A 22,080-nucleotide genomic window follows, 5' to 3' on the forward strand; every position below is an offset into this window, starting at 1 on the left:
GGCCAAGCGAGAGGGAAGGGGTGGGGTCACGGGATTTCTGGGACAGTGGAGCCCAAACTGAGCCCTAAGCATGCTCCTTTTTTTTTTTTAAGACAAATTAAAACTCAGCTAAGGTACACTTCCTCCTGTTTTACAGAACATGTGAGGTGAACATCTTCAGTTTTATTTATGTCCTAAATAAGCACATGTAGCACTTATTTGGTGCCAAGCACTCTTCCAGAGTTTGACAAGTTTTAACTTATTTAGTCCCCAGGACAATCAGAGGTCTTATGATTATTCCCATTTTACGGCGAGGCAACTTGAGGCATGGCAGAAAGGGTTACGTGGCTTTACCCAAGGGGAGGAGGAGCCGAGACTGGACCCCAGGCAGCCTGGCTTCCATGTCTGTGCTTTCGACTCTTGAATTGATCTTTTAATAGACTTTATTTTTTTTAGAACAGTTTTAGATTTATAGAAAAATTAAGAAGATAGCACAGAGGGTTCCAATACATCCTGTATCCAGTTTCCCCTGTAATAAACATCTTACATTAAGGTGGTGTATTTGTTACACGTAATGAGCTAGTATTGATCACTATTATTAATGGAAGTCCACAGTTTATTTGGATTTCCTTAATTTTTACCTAATGTCTTGTTCTGTTCCAAGATCCCATCCAGGTTACTGCATTCCTCATGTCTGCTTAGGTTCCTCCCGGCTGTGGCAGTTTCTCTGACTTTCCTTGTTTCCCATGACATTGATAGTTTTGAGCAGTGCTGGTCAGGTGTTTTGGGATGTGTCTGATGATTTTTCTCCTAATTAGACTGGGGCCCAACCCTTGTCTTTTTTTTTTAAAAAAAACATCTTTATTGGAGTATAATTGCTTTACAATGTTGTGTTAGTTTCTGCCGTATAACAAAGTGAATCAGCTATATGTATACATATATCCCCATATCCCCTCCCTCTTGGGCCTCCCTCCCACCCTCCCTATCCCACCCCTCTAGGTGGTCACAAAGCAGCGAGCTGATCTCCCCCAACCCTTGCCTTTTGATCGTTACAGTGAGCTCTTGCAAGGCAGGTGCCAACCTAACAGGGACATCTGCCATTACTTGACAGAATTCCACACTAGGTATTCTTTTTCTTATGTATTTGGTTCTTTTCAGAAGGAAAAGGAGACTTCTCTTTTGTCGTTGTGCTAACTCATCTGGTTCCGAGTAAAGAAAGTCATGTTACCGTGGACTCTCCCGCTGGGGTAAAGCCCTTGGTTTACGCTAGTTTCCATCTTCCAGGGTTGCAGGGTGCATTTCATTCCTCCAGCTGGGCCCTGTTCATCCCTGTTAAGACTCAGACCCCGGCACAGCTAAGTGTAAAGGGAAAGTCGGGGACTTGGTCCTGTAGGGCTGTGTGGGGTTCTATTTGCTTCCTTCAGCCAACATTTCCTCAAGCCTTGTCACTCCCACTGAAGCCAGAGCATGTGCGGCCAGCTGCCAGGTCGTGGCTCTGTCTCCGCAGCTCTCCATCCCTGCTGTCTCCGGGGAGGCATCTCCTCAGCTAGCTCTGTGTGAGCACATCTGCAGAAGCTACCCCACTCCCCACCTTCCTCAGGTGCTGTCCTGGCAGGCGGACCCTCCTTCCTAGATGATAGATCACACCATCAGATGGAACTTGACAGTCCAGACTGGGAACACACGCATTTGATTTTCCCAGGGAGAACTCCGATCATAAAGATGTTTACGCATGAGGGAAGTGCTTGATATACGGCCTTGAGGTGATAAAAATACACGCCACCTTCTCAGAAAACTAAAAATAGAATTACCATATGGTCCGGCAATCCCACTCCTGGGCATATACCCAGACAAAACTATAATTCGAAAAGATACATGCACCCCTATGTTCACAGCAGCACTATTCACAATAGCCAAGACATGGAAACAACCTAAATGTCCATCAACAGATGAATCAATAAAGATGTGGTCCACACAGACAATGGAATATTACTCAGCCATAAAAAAGAACGAAATAATGCCATCTGCAGCAACATGGATGCAACTAGAGAGTATCATATTAAGTGAAGTAAGTCAGAAAGAGAAAGACAAATACCATATGATATCACTTAAATGTGGAATCTAAAATATGACACAAATGAACGTATCTATGAAACAGAAACAGAATCACGGACATGGAGAACAGACTGGTGGTTGCCAAGGGGGTGGAGGGTGGGAGACGGATTGGGATTTTGGGATTAGCAGATGCAAACTGGTATATAAAGAATGGATAAACAACAAGGTCCTACTGTATAGCACAGGGAACTGTATTCAATATCCTGTGATAAACCATAATGGGAAAGAATATGAAAAAGAATATATATATATATATATATATATATATATACGTATAACTGAGTCACTTTATTGTACAGCAGTAACTAACCCAACATTGTAAATCACCTATACTTTAATAGAAAAACTTTTTTTTAAATACACGCCACCTTTTAAAACCATGGCAACACAAGAGGCAGGACAGTTGCAAATGAAAGGGCGTTTAAAATATGGCAATGGGCTGCAGGTGTGTAAAGAAAGTTGATTAGGAAAACAGCTAGACGGAAGAGAGTCCTGCCTTCATTCTCATCTCCACTGCGTCCCAGCTCAGAGCCTCACCAAGTTCCAAGGCCAACCCCCAATAACTGCTGGCTATATGAACAAGGGACGCAGAGTAGGCATCTCCTGGCTGCCTCCAACAAGTCGCAGCCCGGGCTTCCCATCTCTTTCCCTCCTTGCCTTCAGTCCGAACAGAGCTAACAACTTCGTGGCTCATTTTACCTTCCCAACCCTCCTCCTGCTAGGTTGAATCATTAGCCTCGGTTCCTCACCTTCTGCAGCGACCACATCCTCTGCTGTGTAACTCTGCAGACCCTCCCACAACCTTGGGAGGGAAACACTTCCCTGCCCCATGATTTTGGACTCGGCTGGAGGGTATCAGCAGACGTGACGCATACAGTGGTTCGAAATGTGCTTGTGTGGTTGGGCGTGTCCTCTTACGCCTCTCCCCGTCACCAGGAGAACAACATGCCCCAGCGAGCTTGCTGGTCCCGGGAGGATGAGAGGCATGTGGGACAGACCTGGACCCAAACAGCAGCGTGGAACGCAACCCAGCTGATCCCAGCCAGGATCAGCCAAACCCCAGCTCAAATGTATGAGTGAGAAACAAACGCTCCGTGGAACGCCATCAAGCTTTCAAACCCTTTGGTACCAGCAGCAGTACCTGCGGAGGAATACGCAGGACGAAGGTTTCTGGGAAGAGGAGACTTCATGTCCCAGGAGACCATTCCTTTCTTACATGAGCCTTCCTGATGATGTCACCGTCACCGGGACTCGCCTCTCCCAGAAAGCATTGGTCTGCCTGTAATAACAGTAATTAGAATTCACCTGGGGTTTTATGGGCAGGAGGCAGCAGCAACATACAACTATCTTATGAGGTGGAGAGGCCGGGATTATCACATTCATTTTGCAAAGAGAAAATTAAATACTCAGACGAGTTGGGTGACTCACCAAGACTGGACCAGGAGGCAGCCGTCTGAAGGAACAACGCGATAAGGAGTTCCTCATACCCGGGAGAAGTCACGTGTGTGCTCGCGCAGGCGCCTTTCATTTTTGTAACATTTCCTGTTATTAAAGGGATACAGGCCAATTGCAGAAAACTAGGAAAACGCGGGAAGCATTAGTAAGTTTCCATCCTACCTAGTAGTATTTTGATCTATTTCTCTGTGTTATTTTTGTTGTTATTATTTTTTTGGCCGTGTCACGCGGCTTGCGGGATCTTAGTTCCCCGACCAGTTGCTCCCTGGAGTGGAAGTTCGGAAGTCCTAACCACTGGTACACCAGGGAAGTCCCTCTCTGTGTTATTTTTAATGCATGTATATTTATTATATATTTTTATAAGTTAGAAGCATACTGTATATATAAGAACATTTCCTATGGCATTTAAAATTCTTTAAAGACAGTTTTTAATGCATACTGTGTTCTATGACTTAGTCTAATTTGTTTAAACATTCTCTATTACTGTAAATGTAGCCTGTTTGTAATTTTTTTGCCACGAAAAACAATGTTTTGGTGAAATCTTTGTTGGCACAGGAGGTAATTTATGTATTTAGTGCATGGCTGGTATAAATGGTAGCTGGTATAAATCTTTGTCTAAATCCCTGATAATTTCCTTATAATAAACTTCCAGATGAACTTCTGGGTTAATGAGTTTTAACATTGAAATAGTTTTTGTCAAACTGCTTTCCAGAAAGGATGTCCCATTTCTATTGCTAATTATGATGTTGCAGTTGCCCATCTCACAGCCTCCTCACTAGCACTGAGTATTTTCTTTAAAACAAAGTATTGCTAATTTGATGGGTAAAAAATGGTAGTTTCTTGTTGCATTTTTCATTCCTAGTGAGACTAAAAATTACCGCATAATTATTAACCATCAGTAACAGGATGACTGGGTAGAGGAGGCATCTGGATCAGGGCCTGGCATAATAGTTCTGAACGAATGAATTACCAAAGGAGGACCACGCTGTGCGTGTGAGTAGAACTGCTAAGACTATGTGTTAAGGACTGAGGTTCTTGATTGTGTGGACAGGGATTTATCCCCAGTCCTTTCTTGATCAAAAGGACAAAATGCTGGGATAGAAGTGAGGTTTTCGAGTGTCTACTGGGGTGACAGGACTGAGAACGAGTTGCTGGGCTTTGGAACTGGTGGACCGGCCAATGAGAACGCTCTTCGGGAAAAGGAGCTGGTAATGCAGCCCCTGGTAATTTGCAGCCCCTGGCCAGTAATCTGGGGGCTGGAGCTGCCAGTGGTGCCCTCACTCCTCCAGTCAACCCCTGACGCCCCAAGCACACACTTGTGGTTACGGGGTGTACTTGGACTCTGCAGACGATTCTGTTCTCAAGGGGAAGTTAGGACTGCGAACTGGAGCTGTGCCATCGGACTGTGTCAAGATGTGACTCAGACACTAGGCTGGCTGAACTGGATTAACCCCTGCTGTTTCTGTTCCTCCAAGCCTGGCCGAGACCTCCTCCCTCCTGCCCTAGGTGAGGAGCCCCACCCCAGCCCAGAGCACTCCTGTAGTAATTATTACCCTGCCCTGTAATTTTTCATTCACAAACTATATGCCTCTCCTTGAAGCAAACTACCTGAGGGTGGACGTAGGGTTTCATTATCTTGTATCTTCGGCAGCCAAGAGTGTGAGAATGAATGAATGAATGCTCCAGGAGTATCCAGAGTGCACCAAGAATAAACCAGGGCCTTGGAAACTGGGTGGGAGAAACAGCCAGAGATCAGTCTTTATTAATATGTTTCATGATGGAGTTTTGCTCGACTGAGGAGTTATAACTTGGATATTAGTCTCTGTGGTTGGTTGAGTTTGAGGCAAAGACTACATCCCACATCCCCGTGCCTTGAAGTTTTCTGGTTTTGCTCTGATTTGAGCCATGTCTCAGCAAAAGCGGGAATTTTTTTTTTTAACTATCTGCCCCGCTTTCTTCTAAAGGAGCGGTTCTCAAACTTAATATTGAGTACTAGAATCATCTGGAGCGCTTGTTAAAATACAGAAAGCTGACTTTCTGATTTAGCATTTCCAACAAGTTCTCACTTGATGCTGATGCAGGGGCCACACTCTAAGAACCACTGGTCGAAATGTTTTAATCTGGTGCCTGGATAAGGTGTCCGATTGACCTTCTCCCAAGTCCGCCTCTGGGCCAGGCCTCAGCTCTGTTCATCCCCACGACAGTTTGGAATGTCTTTTCTTGGCAGTCTGCATAGGCAGACGGGACCATCCTAACCTGTGTTAAGGCCACCAGGGTCTAAAAAGTGCTGCTACAGGGTCTGAAACCTCATCAGGACACCTACTAGCTTTCTGGAGAAGTACATGAAGCTTCAGGAAATGGAATTTTACACCCTGGGAAAACCCCAAGCTCCAGGAGCCAACCTTTGGACAGCAGGCTGCAGCCAGGGGCCTCACCCGCCCTCTTCCAGAGGCAAATCTCCTCAACAGGGGGACACCTGGCCATCACCTGTGAGGGTCTCCGTGCACTTTCCACTCTGCCCCATCTGTGCCTGAGCCCACATCCTCTTTCTCTGTTGATCTTTACCGGAGAAGGTGAGAAGCTGGGCTAAGATTTGCTTTCCAGCAGCTTCCCCATCACCATTCAAATAAAATCCAAGCTCCTGACCATGGGCTGAGCCTGCCTGGTGCTCGGACAGCATCTCCCTTCTCTCCAACTTGTTGGGTCCACTCTGACCTGCTGTCCTCCCCGGCTGGCCCTCAGACAGCAAGCCTGTTCCCATCTTGCAGCTCAGCAGTTGCCCTGCCTGCAGAGCTGGGGCCCCACACGGACAGGAGGCTGGCTGGTCAGGCATCCCCTCTCCAGAAAGAACTTCCTATTCACCCTCCATAAAGCAGCCCTGCCTCCCACCTGGTCCTTCTGCCCCTATCTTCAGAGCACTTGTCGCCATCTGATGCCACCTCCAGAATGGAAGCCCCATGGAGGCCTGAACCTTGTCTGCCTTTCCTAGCTGCATCCCCGGCACCTGGAGTGTGCCCGGCACACCGTCCTTGTTCAATAAGGATTTAAGGAATGAATTTGTGGCCTCCACCATGTAGACGATGGAAGGCAGGAACTGGCATCCTTCAACAGCATATCCCAGACCTGGGCTCTAAACTCCAGAATCTGGCTCCAGGTTCACTGCTTAACAGCTGCTTCAAATGGGAAGAACCGGGGCCACAAATGACGTTTCTGTCACCACCCCTGTCACGTTGGACGGGCCCTGCCAAAGGGTTTGGATGACATTTGCGGTGCCCTCCCTCAAAACGGTGTCGAGGCTCAAATGAGGTGACTGCTGAGAAAGGGCTGGCCATGCCAGGAAAAAAGTGCCTGCAACTTTGGGGTTTGGGGCTGATGATACTTCTCTATGGCTTGAAAATCTGCCTGTGAGATTCCTGTGCCGGTCTGCCTGCACCTGTCCCTTGCTGAACTGCTGCAACTGAACAAAGAAGGGAAATTTACATAATCAACACCAACCTGAAAGTAAATAAATGCGGTTTGCACATAAAACGTCACGTCAAAAAAGTCTGCAGTTCTCCCCAAGGAATGGCCTAACAGGAGGTGGTGACAGTAGATGATGGTTGATGGAAAATGGGCAGAAGAGAGCCACTTTTTTTAGGAAGTTCTTCTTTTGAACCAGTTTCTTTACCAAGTTTTCAGTCATCTTGGGACTCATGATTACCCTTCACTCAAATTGCAATTTAAATAAAGATATAACACGCGAAAAATTCCTTAGGGGCAAAATAAAGACAAAACACGACAGAACTTTGAAATAGAGAAAAATGATGCGGTTGCACTGAGGAGTTATAGCAGATGCTTCCTCTCCATCCCTCTTGAATGGCTTGGTGGCCTGAGGTTCAAATTTGTTTCGTATGATATTCTCTGGCTAGAAATTTGTGTGGAGAAAATTGTCTTTGCTTAAAATGGTAACGTCAAAATGTCACTTTTTATATCAATTGTACTTAGTGCATTTTGGGTTGAAAAAGTATTACCCTAATAAATACATGGAGTCATCAAAAAAAAATAAAAAACAGGATAACATTTGCATGTGGCATTTAGCTTTAGATGAGCTTTTCATCCTTGTAGATAAGAAAAATTAAAGCATTATTGAATTCCTTCATAAGCGTAAGGCAAGCCCATCGCAGGTTAAAAATCTAAGGAATTACATGTGAATAAGAAGTTCTGGAATCGGAGGCCCTGCTAAGGGATCCTCACCTCGGTCATTTCTCTGCCTCCGTTTTCCTGCCCACGAACACCTCTCCAGGTGGGCCTTTCTGCTGGGCATTAGGGAATTGAAGTGCGAGTTCAAGATCAATTTGGGGTCCACGTTTCCAGCCCGAGGAACAGTTGAGGGAGGATCTTAAAAAGCGATTTTAAGTTGACTTCAAAGATAAATGGCTCAGCTGGAGAGAGCTGAACCTCCCAGAGGCCTGAAATGGAGGCCTCCAGTCATATCTGGCTTTCCATTTCCCACCTGGATAAGGAATTAAAGGAGTAAATTCCTTCTGGTGAAGCCCTTGCAGGTAGGGTTGCCAGATAACACTGGAGAAGAAAAATACAGGATGCCCAGTTTCATCTGAATTTCACATAAGTAACAAGGAATGTTTTAATATAAGTGTATAAGTGTATCCCAGGAGATATTTGGGACATACTTACACTTTAAAAAGTATTCATCATTTATTTATGTGCCCTATAATTTACCTGGCAGGGTCTGTTTTGATCATCGAGTCTTTGGTCCTAGGAATGGAGGGACAGGATTGCTTTACACTTTTCCTAACCTGTTTTACCCTACAAATGAGAAAAGTTTCGCTGTTACTCTCCAGTCACTCCCATGCCTTGTCCCTCCCTCCTGGTCCTGGCCGGTAGGTCATGGGCAATAGATGGACATGACCTTAAGTAACCCTGCCTGAGCTGCAGCTGAAATGCCGCCTACGCAGCCACATTGCTTGGAAGCAGCAGGGCACTTACCAAAGCAAGGATGCCAGAAAAACGCTCAAGTCCTAAAACAAACCAGGGCAGGAATGTTTTATGGCTGTTGGAAGCGTTTGATTCTAAGACATAGGGCCTCGGAGACCCAGAACATTTCCCTAAATGCAGAGCAAAACTCCTGTGTCAGCTTATTTATTTCAGTATTGCTAAATGCCACTTTTATTTTATTTTATTGTTATTATTTTATTTATTTATTTTTGGCTGCGTTGGGTCTTTGCTGCTGCACGCAGGCCTTCTCCAGCTGTGGCGAGCGGGGGCCACTCTTCGTTGCTGTGTGAGGGCCTCTCATCGCAGCGGCTTCTCTTGTTGCAGAGCACGGGCTTTAGGTACACAGGCTTCGGTAGTTGTGGCGCGGGCTCAGTAGTTGTGGCTTGTGGGCTCCAGACCCCAGGCTCAGCAGCCGTGGTGCCACGGGCTTAGTTGCTCTATGGCATGTGGGATCTTCCCGGACGAGGGCTCGAACCCGTGTCCCCTGCATTGGCAGGCGGATTCTTAACCACTGCACCACCAGGGAAGCCCACTAAATGCCACTTTTATTACTAATAATACCTCACACTCATGTTGTGCTTTTCATCCAGGTATTGCCGGGTGCTATAGTCACATGAAGCAGCGTAGCCCTGTAGCCCCTGGATTATGCCATTATACAAAGAGCTTCTCTTTTTTTTTTGCGGTATGCGGGCCTTTCACTGCTGTGGCCTCTCCCGTTGTGGAGCACAGGCTCTGGACGCACAGGCTCGGCGGCCATGGCTCACGGGCCCAGCCACTCCGCGGCATGTGGGATCTTTCCGGACCGGGGCACGAACCCATGTCCCCTGCATCGGCAGACGGACTCTTCCCACCAGGGAAGCCCACAGAGAACTTCTTTGAGGTGGGACAGACCCAGACAAAAGTTAGGACTAGTTGGGTCCCAACCTGAGCGGGTGATGGACATTAGGTACATATTCCCCACCCCATCCTATTACACTCTTAGCCTCTCAGGTACAAGATCAGTGCTACCTCCTCCTCCTTTTTTTTTTTTTTTTAAAGCCCCAGCATTTAGCACAATGACGAATATAGCAGGTGCTCAATAATGTTTGCTGAATGACTGAATAAGTGACAAGTCAATGAACCTGGAAGTAAACTTTGAGTTCCCTTCTTTGTTTTATTTTCCTGTATGTGGGGTGTGTGGCAGTGACTGTCGGTCCTATGTCAACATCTCAGATTGTTTAGCATTTCTGAGCATGAGGTCTCTCCTGAGGCTTCCACTCCCAGCAGCACCTGCATCTGTGTCAGAGGATGGACCACGGGCACCTGGAACTGCCTTGGCTGCGTTCCCTGTATGTCCTGCCCCTGCAGCCCTTAACCGATGAGAGGGCTATGAACTCTCCAACTCCCTCATCCCCAATGGGGACGCTTAGGTGTCACCTACACCGTGCCCCTGAGGGACTGTGTCAGCATTACCCTCCCAGGGATGTGGCTTGACATCACGTCCTCCTTCCCTTCCCAGTCCTGTTTCCCCACCCTACGGAACACTTCCTAATGAGTCACTTTCTCTAGAATCTTCCCTCAGGGTCTGCTTCTGGGGAACCCAGCTTGACACTGGAGCATTTTGACTCATCTTCTCAATGATGCCGACTCTTTTGCTTAAACCAGGAAGGACCTCCTAGGAGAAAACAACCATAGCAACAACCACCAATCTGACGATTGGCTGAAGAACAGGAGAAGATGAGGAACAGTTAGGACTTTATATCCACAGGGGCTGGAATACAGAATTTCAGCTTAGAATTTTCCTGAGCAAAGACAGCACAACTATGGGTCCCTGCAAAGTAAGCTTCAAATTATGCACACAAGCACGCAGTTCTTCTTCCAGGCTCCCCACCTGGGGACTATCTTCAGACGAGCCCCCGCGGGAGCCAGGAGTCAAGACCAGTGCTTGCTGTATGATCAAGGCAGCAGACCGCAATGGGAGGTCAGGCAGGACCTAGCTCAGAGAGTGTTTCTTCGCTTCCTTCCATTTAAATCAACGGAGCCCGTTAGCAAAATGGTGGGGGCAGGGAGGCTGAGTCAGTGTGATGGGTCAGTGGCCATGTTTCCTCAAAACGACCTTTAAAGAGGCATTTCTGCATTCCCTGGGGCTTTCTGGTCTCAAGATTTCTCAGTTGCAGAGATCAAGCTCAGATGTTTGGAGGGACTGTTCCTCTTTCCATCCCAGGGTTTCAGGCAGACGCAGACCAGATGGGATGGCCCTTCATAACTTTCCTGACTGTACTACAGGGACGATGGCAGGGTTAGGTGTCCCTCAGCTCCCTGAGATTTTATTGGTTCGTTACATTTTAAAGGGCTCTGGTGATACTGCCGTAACTTACTTCGGAAGAAAACATTTATTATTAACATTGGTTTAACACTCACCTTCCTAGGGTATTTGTGGATGACACAGTCATACATCTGCCTTTTTATAGTGCTTCGCAGAGCACAAGATCTTCTGGCTGACACCTCATACATCATCAAAATTAAGACCTCTAGGCAAGCAGAAGAAAGTAGGACAGGGGTGCACGGTGGGGCCAGTGACTGGGCATGACTCGAATGGTTCCCAAGTTAACTTTCCTTTAGTGAGAGACCGTCTCCATTAAGGACCAAATTACTTTTAACATTAAGACCTCTTTGTTTCCACGGTAACCCACAACAACTTGAGAGGAATGGTCCGCGGTGGCCATACTGCCAAGTGATGCTTCCAACCTGATTGGTGGCTGGTGGAGATGAACTCAGGGATGGGGGTCAGCCAGCCAGGGGTCAACCTCCAACTGCTGGGCATTCAACACCCCAGCTCTTCTGTGTGAAAGCCAGAAGAAACCTGGAAATCAGCTAGCCAGGACGAGAGCAGGTCCCCCGTATTTTATAAACATAACTGTATCATCATAGTGTCAGAATCTTTGCTGGAGACTTAAAATAACATTAACAGATAACTATGAAGAAACAGTTAACACAAGATAACAGCAAACAAAAGGAGAAAACAGCTTATTGTTTTTTTTACTGACCTTCCCTTCAAGATCCAACAGTGTCTGACATTTTGGGGGTCTCTTTTGCCTGCCTATAAAAAGAAAAGTGAGAGACCATAACTGTGTGGTTTCGTATGCTCTTACACCCACAAGCCCCCTTTTCTCACTCAAATTGGCCACACGTGACAACCGGGGAGCGAATTATTTTCCGCTCCTCTTTAGCAGAGATCATGTCTGCCCAGCTTTATCTGGGCCACAAAACCTGCTTTGTAACAAAGGATCCTGACCTTTATGTTGAAAAGGAGCAACAATTATTGTCCCTAAGCCCTGGGACCATCAGCATTTTTGAGGAGAAGAAAAGAGAACCAAGAAAAAGCAAATTTCCTGAGAAGTGAGTAAGGACATATGGGGACTTCTCACTTGAGACAAGAGAAAAACTTGCATCTTTTCCACTGACAGAGTGACTGCTGTTTGCTTTGGGCCGTCAGGAATGGGCTGTGTGTAGTACGAAATGTAATACCGATCCATCTGCTGGGATCCTTTTCCTCGTCTTCTTTTTTTTTTTTTTTTTTGCAGTATGCGGGCCTCTCACTGTTGTGGCCTCTCCCGTTGCGGAGGACAGGCTCCGGACGCACAGGCTCAGCGGCCATGGCTCACGGGCCCAGCTGTTCCGCGGCATGTGGGATCTTCCCGCACCGGGGCACGAACCCGAGTCCCCTGCATCGGCAGGCGGACTCTCAACCACTGCGCCACCAGGGAAGCCCTCCTCGTCTTCTTTTGTCAACTGTGTGACGTTAACACCACCACATGACATTTACGTCATGCATCAAACACATGCCTGATGGTCTCCAAACAATATAACCAGAGAGAAATAGAGCATTACAACCCAAAAAGGGAAACAGGAGAGGAAAGAGAGCTCTGCCCACCGGCCTCCCCTGCCCCAAACTGTCACTGAGCAGTAAGATTTCCCTAAAGGCACTGGACAGCACAGAGCAAAGATGGAGAAAAGCAGGCAAGGCCTTCTGCATTCTGGGAAAAGGAAACACCAACAGTGGAAAGAAACTGCTATCAGAACTGTGAAAGCATCGCTTTAAGCCATAGCTTCCCTTCACTGATGTCCTTTCTCCAGGTCCAGGCATCCAGTCTGTAGGAGTCAATAGCCTGCTATGTTGCACAGTCGGTCCTCTGTAATGCGGCCTCCCCATCCTCAGTCCCAGATTCAGGGGATGAGGAACCTGCGGATATGGAGGGCCCCCGTCCTACATCATTTTACAGAAGGGACTTGAGCATCTATAGAGTGTGATGTCCGCAGGGTCCTGGAACCAATCCCCCATGGATACTGAGGGATGATTGTACTTTTTGTTTTTAATTCCTAAATGATGGGACATTTAAGTTCGTGTCTGCAGGAATGTTTAGGGAACAAACCTCCAACTGTGTATCAATGCACCAGATACAGAAGTCTTTATGGTAGGCGGAACTGGGGGTTTCTGCCCCATAACCTGCGTGCTAAGAGAGGGGAGACATGACTCCCATCTGACATAACCCCGTTTGGATGGCTAACCAGAGAGCACACGCTACTTGGGGCAAAGGTAACTAGCTTTGCTATAAAGATGTCATAAAGATGACTGAACAGGACTGGATGGCTGGGTGATGAGGAACCATTTAGGGCCACTGTAAAACCACTGGGCATCGCAGGGCTCCTTCCATCTTCCAGGGACCATGGGCAAAGTGCCCATCCGATGCTGCACCTCCCTCCTCTGTGCGCTCCCTGACCCTTCATTCTGCTCCATGACCCCGGCCCTCCCCGCCCTCCCTGCCCTTTCCTACCAACGCAAGCGCCACGCCCGACAGGGAGTTGTCACTTCCCTCCTCCTGGCCGTCCTTGCTTCCTGCTGACGTCTGCAGGCCGGTGTTCCGTGTTCCGGATGCCAAGGGCTTTTCCTCTGACCCGGTAAACCTGCCGGGCAATGCCTTTCCAAGCAGCGGGTGGGGAACACCTTTGAGTCACATCGAGAAAGAGGAGACTGGGGGTGAAAGGACACGGTTTCTAAGCATGTGGCTGGAGGCAGAGCTGGGGCGTGTGTGCACACTCGCGCCTTTCACTGAGGCATGAGGGAAACCAAGCCAGGGCTTCACTGGCTGGTTCCCGTGCCAACTCCCCCACTCCCAAGTCCAACAACAGCTGGGAGGAAGGGGCTTCCTCAGACCCCCAGCTGCCCTCTCCCAACTTATCTGGACCCAGCAGACTCCAAGGCGTCCCACTGTGAACTTCACCCACCTCGTCATCTTTAAAATGTCAGTAAGCCCCTTGATCTGGGCTTGAGCAAAGGTAACTTTTTTTTTTTTTCGGTATGCGGGCCTCTCACTGTTGTGGCCTCTCCCATTGTGGAGCACAGGCTCCGGATGTGCAGGCTCAGCGGCCATGGCTCACGGGCCCAGCCGCTCCGCGGCGTGTGGGATCTTCCCGGACCGGGGCACGAACCCGTGTCCCCTGCATCGGCGGGCGGACTCCCAACCACTACGCCGCCAGGGAAACCCAAAGGTAACATTTTAAAGAAGTGACACACCTGAAAGAAGCGACTCACACTCGAAGGGAAAGACGCTCCCTGTCCCTCCCACCCCCAATCCCCAGCCCTGGTACATAGACCTGACAGACACAGGGGTAAAGAGAAGGGTGGGACTCCCCCCAGATCTTTCCTTGATCTGTCCTAAGCAGCAGGAGACCCTAGTGGGCAGGGCTGGGACTCCAGGGCCAGACCCCTCCTGCCTGCATCTCGGCTCTGCCAGTGGCATGTTCCGGGACCCTGGGCAAGTCATTTAACCTCCCAGTGCCTCCAATTATTTTCTGAAAAATATAAGTAACTTACGTGCCATGTGGGGTTGTCAAGACGATCCAATGAGTTCAAGCATACAGAGCATTTGGACACGCCTGGCCACTGTAGGCACTCCACAACCTGCCTTAAACACAGAAAGAAGACGATCGTGTTCTAAGAAAGGTCAAGGAACTCTACCACGTTCTTAACGTTACTTCTCTGTATCGACTATTTACACTGAAAATGATGACATGGAAGGAAAGAAAGGGCAACCTCGGTTTCTTTTCCCTTCAGTCCTCCCTTACTCATCAGTCAGATGAAGGCGGAGAATGTTGGTCAAAAGTCTGTGTATCAAAAAAAAAAAAAAAAAAAAAGTCTGTATATCGAGAAGTGAAATAAGAACAGTTCAATGCAGCATTTCCACTGTTCTGGTAGCGATGAACTAGAGATGAATATGCGAGTTAGGAAATACGATTTGTGTCACTTTGGTGATTCCACATCTGAGTTAAAAGCTCTTCCGTGTGCATTTAAAACTGTCCTTGTATAACCTAGAGCTGAAGGGTAAAGATCGTGCTAGTAAATAATATTTATTTATCTATTTATACTTGGAACAGTACTACATAGCAAATAAAAAATACTATGACAAATCAGAGAGAGGCCACCAAAGAAAAGGAGGCCTTATATTTTAGTACCTTTAACGACACTTCTCCTGCTTTTTTGAACAAGGGGCCCCCCATTTTCATTTTGTAAATTACGTAGCGGGCCGTGCCCACAGGCCAACTGCTTGGTGCTCTTCTCACGCGCCTCTCATTCAGCCTCATTTCTCTTACAGCCGGGAGAGTTTAAAGGGAGGGGCTGGGAAGGCAGAGGAGAGCTGCTGAGGTATTTTCAGCTGGGGCCTGACTTCCCAGGGGCACTTAAATCCCCTGGAGGCTCCTTTAAGGACCCTTGGCAACCTGTGGTCAGTGCTGTCACCAGCTGAGAGGATGGCATGGCCTCCCCCCTCCGCAACCATCCAGTGTTTGCCAGATGTCAGATCTGAAAGGCAGTTCCAGCCAGAGGAAGATGATACCCGCATCATGAAGGTGGGAGTTGCCAGCCAGGACTCAGGCCTGAGGACCGGCCTGGTGCTTTGCTTTAAACGGCAGAAGCAGAGCAGGGTTGTTATTTCTCTTCCTGGGATCAAAATCAGACAGATCTCCTATTTGGCTTACCAGGCAATAAGTGGATAACGCCAGTGAATGTCAGTGCAAATTACAGCTCCAGACTCCTGTCGGCAGCCTTGTGCTGCTTCTTGTCACTTTAATGCAAAGAGACAGCATGGAGCTGATAAGAAGCCAGAGGGTGGGGGACTGGAGAGGCCGGCTCTGTCGGGGACAGGAAAAATGCATGGTGGAGAGACTCAGAGAGTAAAAACCCACAGCAGTGATCTCCTTGACTGCCTGCTGGAAAGCGGGCATTGAGGGTGTGAGGTGCCTGGACAGCGCCTCTTAGGTTTTTACAAACTGACAAACTGTTTGTAAAAAACTGACAAACTGGCAGCTACCTCATCTATTCATTTACCCACCCACCAACCCACCCATCCATCCACCCATCCTCCTCTGTTGATGAGAGCCCGACTGGGCCTCTGGGCACACTGGGATTCTGAGGGACTCGTGGGGTCTCCATCTTGATCAGCTTGCGGCCAGTTTCCTGGGGTTGATTCTAAGAAGAAGTTTGAAGAACTGCTGGGAGGAAACACCTCTCTTTCTAGCAAAAAAAAAAAAAAGCGTGCTTTAGGGCCTTTTCATTTGTCTAAAACAGCCCAGGGACTGCTCAAAAACTCCAGTTTTACTCAATTAAATTGCATTTTCTAAGCTGGTGGGTGTCACTGTTTCAGAGACCCCCTCAGCTAAGAGACAAGCTCTTCCTTCCAGCCGGCTGCAGAAAGAAGTCTCACATTTTAGGGTGCCAGGATTTGAGTGTGTCCATCTGTCTTGAAGCCTGCAAGGGTCAGCTCCCATTAATATGCAGCTACACTGTATCTCTGCCCACATCACACATTTGAGGAACTGAGGCAGTCAAAACGAGAAGCCAGGTCTTCCTACAGCTGTGCTGGCAAGCTAGTATCTAAGGAATTAGAAAAGGGGCCAAGAAAGTAACTATAGGAGATACCCATCTTGCATATCTTCATAAGTTCCTCGATGACTGTTCTCTCTCTCAGCTGCTGTCCCACCTGCCCCTGGAAGCCCTTCACCTTGAACGCAGATGAAATCCCTCACCATAGGGCACGGAATCTGGCTTCATGGGCCATCATCAGGGGCTGGATAATGCAAGGGAGCTCACTCCCCTTGGGGTGAATGTTAACCTAGGAGGCAGAAGGTAGGAGCAGGGCAGATAAATTCCTCCACCTTCCGTTCTCCCGTGAATGACACTGGATCATGAGTCCTTCTTGCAGCCTTTCTAGACAAGCTCCGTACTGAGTAAACCTGGTGTCCCCTCACTGCTCAGGGGAGTTCACGGTGAAACAAGGCCACCACGGTGACATGGTACGTAGCAGCACGTGACTCCTTGTCTCACTTCCTTGTTTCCACCTCCATCGCCCTGGGTTTGCACCTTCTAACCAAGTCATTAGAACCTTAATCCTTGCTCAGGGTCAGCTTTCTGGACCAAGGCAGTAAATAATAATACTTGTTCAACCCCTGCTATGTGCCCACAGGTACTGTGAGGACATTCAAAACTGATTACGGAACTTGGGAAAGTCATTCAGGGTAGCAGGACCTGTATCCCACGGTCACCCAGAAAATCATATGCAGAGTGGGAGTGAAATTGTTGAAACTGAGTAAAAAAATGGCTGGTGAAAAAAAGAAGGAAAAGAGTAGGGGGGGTGAGTTTAGTGAAGACAGGGTGGCATCAGATCTGCGGGGGACAAATGAAGAAAAGAGGGGCTTCTGTATTCCTCGAGACTTTTGATCAAGATTCCAGGCCCCCAACTTGGTCTCCAAACTGGGAAAGATGTCCGTTTGAAGATTTCACTTATGCAATGAGTTAGGGTTTTCTTCACAGCAGAAGTAATGAGAGAGTGAAGGAGGGACAGCTTTCAGTACCAGTGTACTAGTTATCTATTGCTGCGTAACAAATTACCGCAAAACTTAGGGGTCTGAAACAACAGTATGCATTGTCAGGGTTTTGATTTTAGCCATTGTTGTGTGTGTGTGGTGGCACCTCATTGTGGTTTTGCCTTGCCTTTTCCTCACGGGCGGTAATGTGGAGCACCTTTTCATATACTTATTCCCATTTGGATATCTTTTTTGTGAAATGCGTGGTCGAATCTTCTGCCCATTTTTTCCTGCTGGATTGCTGGTATTTTTATCAATTTAAGGCCATGAGTTACATATCCTAGATAAGAGCCTTTTGTCAGATAAATAAATGGCAAATGTTTATCCCCTCAAAAAAAAAAAAAAAAACCAAACCCAACAGTAAACAATTAGTATCTCTCACAGCCTCTGTGGGTCAGGAACTCGGGAGCAGCCTGGCTCCAATCTCTCATGAAGTTAAGGTCAGATGTTGGCTGGGCTGCAGTCAGATGAAGGTCTGAATGGAGCTGGGGGATCTGGCTCCAAGATGGTTTGTTCACACGGTTGCTGGCAGGAGGCCTTAGTTCCTCTCCACGAGGACCTCTCCTGAGGCGCTGCTCGAGTGTTCTCATGACATGGCGGCTGGGGATCCAAGAGACCAAAGCAGAAGCCACAATGCCCTTTATGACTTTGCTTCAAAAGTCACACACTGTTCTCTGCAACCTACGCTACTGATCACACAGGGAGTCCTGATTCAAGGCAGGGAGAGCATATTCAAGGGCACGGGGACTCGTAGGTGAGGACCCTGTAGGGAGGAAGAGCGTTTTTGGAGACTGGACCGTAACAGCATCCTGGAACATCAGAGCTGAGAGAGTTCTTAGAGATCATCTGTTTCAACATGCTCATTCAATAGCTGAGGAAAACAAAGGTCAGCAACATTAAGTAACTCACCCCAGGTCACTCAGTGAATCATCTGTTCACACTAAACAGTGCCTGCAGGAAGCCCATTTTACGAAGCCGTGTGAGAATCGCAGCCCGTGGTCAACCTGGGTCACTACACTGATCAAGGCAGTCAGAGGTGATGCTTTAAATAAGAGCTGCTGAATGAATCCAGTGCAAAGCTGATGACAGCAGTTCATTCATTCATTCACAATATATTTATTGAGTGCTTTCTTGAAGCCTGGCACTGTTCTGGGCACTGGTGAACAGGTAAGCAAAGACATGCTTCTGCTCTCATGAACCTTACGGCGTAGGGAAGACAAACATTGGGTAGCCTCACAAATAATGGAAATATTACAACCATGGCAAGTACTTTGAAGAGGAGGTTGAAGCACTGTGTGAACACAGAATACTGAGTCTGTTTCAGCCAGGGAGGCACCTCCAAGGAAGTGATGATTCAGTTATCACTTGACAGCCTGAAAGTGGTTCCACTAACAATGAGATGATGATTTTTGTTCACAATTTATTTGTTTTTCAGCTATTGTATTTTCCACCTCCAGATGTTCCATTTGGGGTTTTTTTTAAATGTCTTCTATTTCTCTCATAATTGAGTTTGTGTTTTCCTTTAACATCCTTGAATATATTTATAAGATTTATCACAGCAATTTTAATATCCTTGCCTGCTAGTTCCATCATCTCTGCCATTTCTGGGCATATTTCTGTTTTATTTTACTCCCAGTTATAAGTCATATTTTCCTGCTGTTTTGCACGCCTGGTAATTTTCTATTCGATGCTAGGTAACAGTATTAGGTATCAGATTTTGTTTTATTCCTTGAGAGAGTGTTGGACTTTGCCCTGGCACACAGTTACTTGGAAACAGTTTAATCTTTTCAGGGCTTGCTTTTAAACTTTGTTATGCTATGCTATGCTTTCTTATGCTTCAGTCTAGGACTAATTTAGCCCTATGATTAAGGCAATACCCTTCTGGAACACAACCCATGTGTTACAGGGTCTGCACTTCGGCTGATGAAAATACCAACGTTTTCTAGCCCTGTAAGAACTCCAGGAATTGTTCCAGCTGCTCCTTTTATGGGGCTCTTTTTTCTGCCTCAAGGAACTTTTTCACATGCAGGTGATGATCAGATATCAAAGACAAGGTTTCTAACCTGACAATGTCTGGAGTTTTTCTCTGTGTGTAGAACTCCCTTCACTCTGGCATTCTGCCCTGAAAACGTGAACTTCCTTGGTCTCCCACAACTCTGAACTCTGTCTCCTCAAGTCCGCAAGCCCACCATCTGGGTTCTCTCTAGACAGTGAGCTGGTGCCACTGCAAGACCCATCTTGCTTATTTTCTTTCACCTTGACTGTTGTCCAATGTTGAAATTGTTGTCTCATATATTTTTTCTGGTTTTCTAGTTGTTTAAGGAGGGGTATATATCTAGTCCCTGTTACTTAATCATGGCATATGTTTTCTTTGACTTTTTAAACAGCTTTATTGAAGCATTATATATATATATATATATACATTTAAAGTATAAAATGGACAAGTCTTGATGTATACACATGGAACTATCACCACAGTCAAGACAATGGACATATCCATCACTCCAAAAGTTTCTTCATGCCCCTTTTGCAATCTGTCCTTCTGGTTCCCTGGACCCTTCCTCCCAGACAACCACTGATCTGCTTTTAGTCATGACAGATTAGTTTGCATGTTCTAAAGTTTTATATAAATTCCTTTTTGTCTGGCTCCTTTCAATCAGCATAATTATTTTGATTCATGCACCTTGTTGGTTGTATCACTAGTTTCTCCCTTTTTCATTGCTGAGTAGTATTCCATTGTATGGATATACCACAATCTGTTTGGTTATTTTGTTTATACCATATTTACTTATTCATTATTGATGGACATTTTGATTGTTTCAATTTTAGCTATTACAAACAAAGCTCTTATGAACATTTATGTAAAAGTCTTTATATAGACACGTGCCTTCTTTTTTCTTGGATAAGTAATTAGGGATAGAACGTATGATAGGCGTATGTATAACTCTTAAAGAAACTGTTTTCTAATGGCATTTGTTTTAAAGCCAGTTTTTGTTTTGTTTTGTTTGTTTGTGGATCCATGTGGTGGTGTGGTAAATCTGAGGTGTTTGGATGTAAATGTTCGACTTTTCTTATGCTGAAGCATTGAGCAACTGTCATATTGATTAACCTCAGCTCTCACCAGTTTGGAAAGTAGACCTTCACCACAAGGTGGAAAAATAAGAGAAAAGAATATGAGGGGCTCCCAGCCTGGCTGACAGCAGTGCAAAAAGAGACAGAACTCTTGGATTTTTTTTTGCTTTGAGGCATTTAAATGGAAATTGAAGTGAAATTTGCTCTTTTTGGATAGCTCATCTGTTTCTTGTGATTTTTGAAAATATAAAATGTTGGAGAACTTAGGTCAGAGCTGTTTTTTTGAAGTTTTGAGCTATTTCCTTGATGTTGGGGCTTTGAAGCTCCTGTCTGTGAATAAATTCAGCCTTTGTTTCACCTTTCCCTGCTGAACAATGCCAGTGAGTTAGAAGGAGATATCCAGTAGGGATAAGTAGCTTTTCTTTGATCCATATACAAATCGAGCTACATTTAGCCAACAGAGGAATGGTATTCACAAATGCCTGTGTGGCTCTGAATCAGGCGTCATATTTAATAGAATGGGCAGCGGCAGTGCGATCTATCTCCACTGCCTCCTTCCCCCTTCCCCAATGCCCAGCCCAGATGGAGTCTCTTAAAGGAGCTTCCTTATGGCAGTCAATATTTTTAAACTTCTGCTAACATCTCACACAATTTGAGATGCCTGGCACTTGGCAATATGATGTTAGCACAGAGACCCTTGAAGGCCGCATGATGGCTGGGGAGGCGGGGAGGAATACGGTGTGGGGAGAATGCCCAGTCACCCTTCAGCCGCCTCTGTCATCCTAACAGTGCAGAAGCAATTAGAGATCAGATATCCAGGGCCCTCATGTACTGCTGGACCTGCCGACAGCCTCAGAGCAGGTGACAGCTTCTCTGGAGAGGGCGTCACCACTCCCTCAGAAACAGCCTGCCTCTGACTCTGCGGCCGGCTTGGCTCACAACGCAGCTTGAGGACATTCGTGTCCACATTCATAAATGACCTGGGACAGAAATGCTAAATGATCCCCTCATGGCCTTTTCTTAACTGGCCCTTTAAATCTTCAGCTGTGTGATGTGGGCTGCAGCCGGGAAAGGGGTTCTATTGATTATTCTGTTTCCCATTGTTGAGTTTAGGCTTTATTCTTAATAATGATGCTGCTTCCTGTTTTGTTATGTGAGGCTCCACCTCCCACCTTCCCGTCCGCAAACATAATCTGGGTAACTTTTGGGCACTGAGCCCTCTGGCCTGTGGCCACCCCACCGATGCTGGCTGTGGCTCTGTCTGTGCCTCGAGACAGGGGCTACTCACACTAGCCTGGGGCCGAGCCTCTCCACCTGGGCACCCGGCGGACTCTCAATGCTGATTGATACAGATGAAAAGTTAGACACCGGGCACAGCTGACAGTGATGTCACAACTGATGGCAGTTTGGAGAAAGGAAGGCCAGCCCCACCAAGCATCCTGGTTCTCTGGCAGGTGACAGGCAGAGGACTGAAGGCATCTCCTTCTTGGCTTCCTCTTCCTTAGGGATACTGGTCATGCTGGGGAAATAAACATGCAATTGATTTTGTTGCCTCCAAACCCTCGG

At 46.9% G+C, this 22,080-nt stretch overlaps 1 long non-coding RNA gene across 1 annotated transcript; it reads right to left on the reverse strand.

Annotated features, from left to right (window-relative positions):
- Window positions 1-984: 984 nt before the first annotated feature.
- On the reverse strand, window positions 985-22,022 carry LOC132432185 (uncharacterized). The gene is made up of 8 exons (XR_009520857.1): window positions 21,803-22,022; window positions 14,399-14,485; window positions 13,359-13,555; window positions 11,571-11,623; window positions 5,158-5,277; window positions 3,523-3,636; window positions 3,236-3,373; window positions 985-1,608 (listed from the first exon to the last, which is right to left on the reverse strand). It is a non-coding gene; the product is annotated as an uncharacterized lncRNA (long non-coding RNA).
- Window positions 22,023-22,080: the final 58 nt, after the last annotated feature.

Source organism: Delphinus delphis, chromosome 10 (assembly GCF_949987515.2).
Source record: "Delphinus delphis chromosome 10, mDelDel1.2, whole genome shotgun sequence".
NCBI lineage: Eukaryota > Metazoa > Chordata > Mammalia > Artiodactyla > Delphinidae > Delphinus > Delphinus delphis.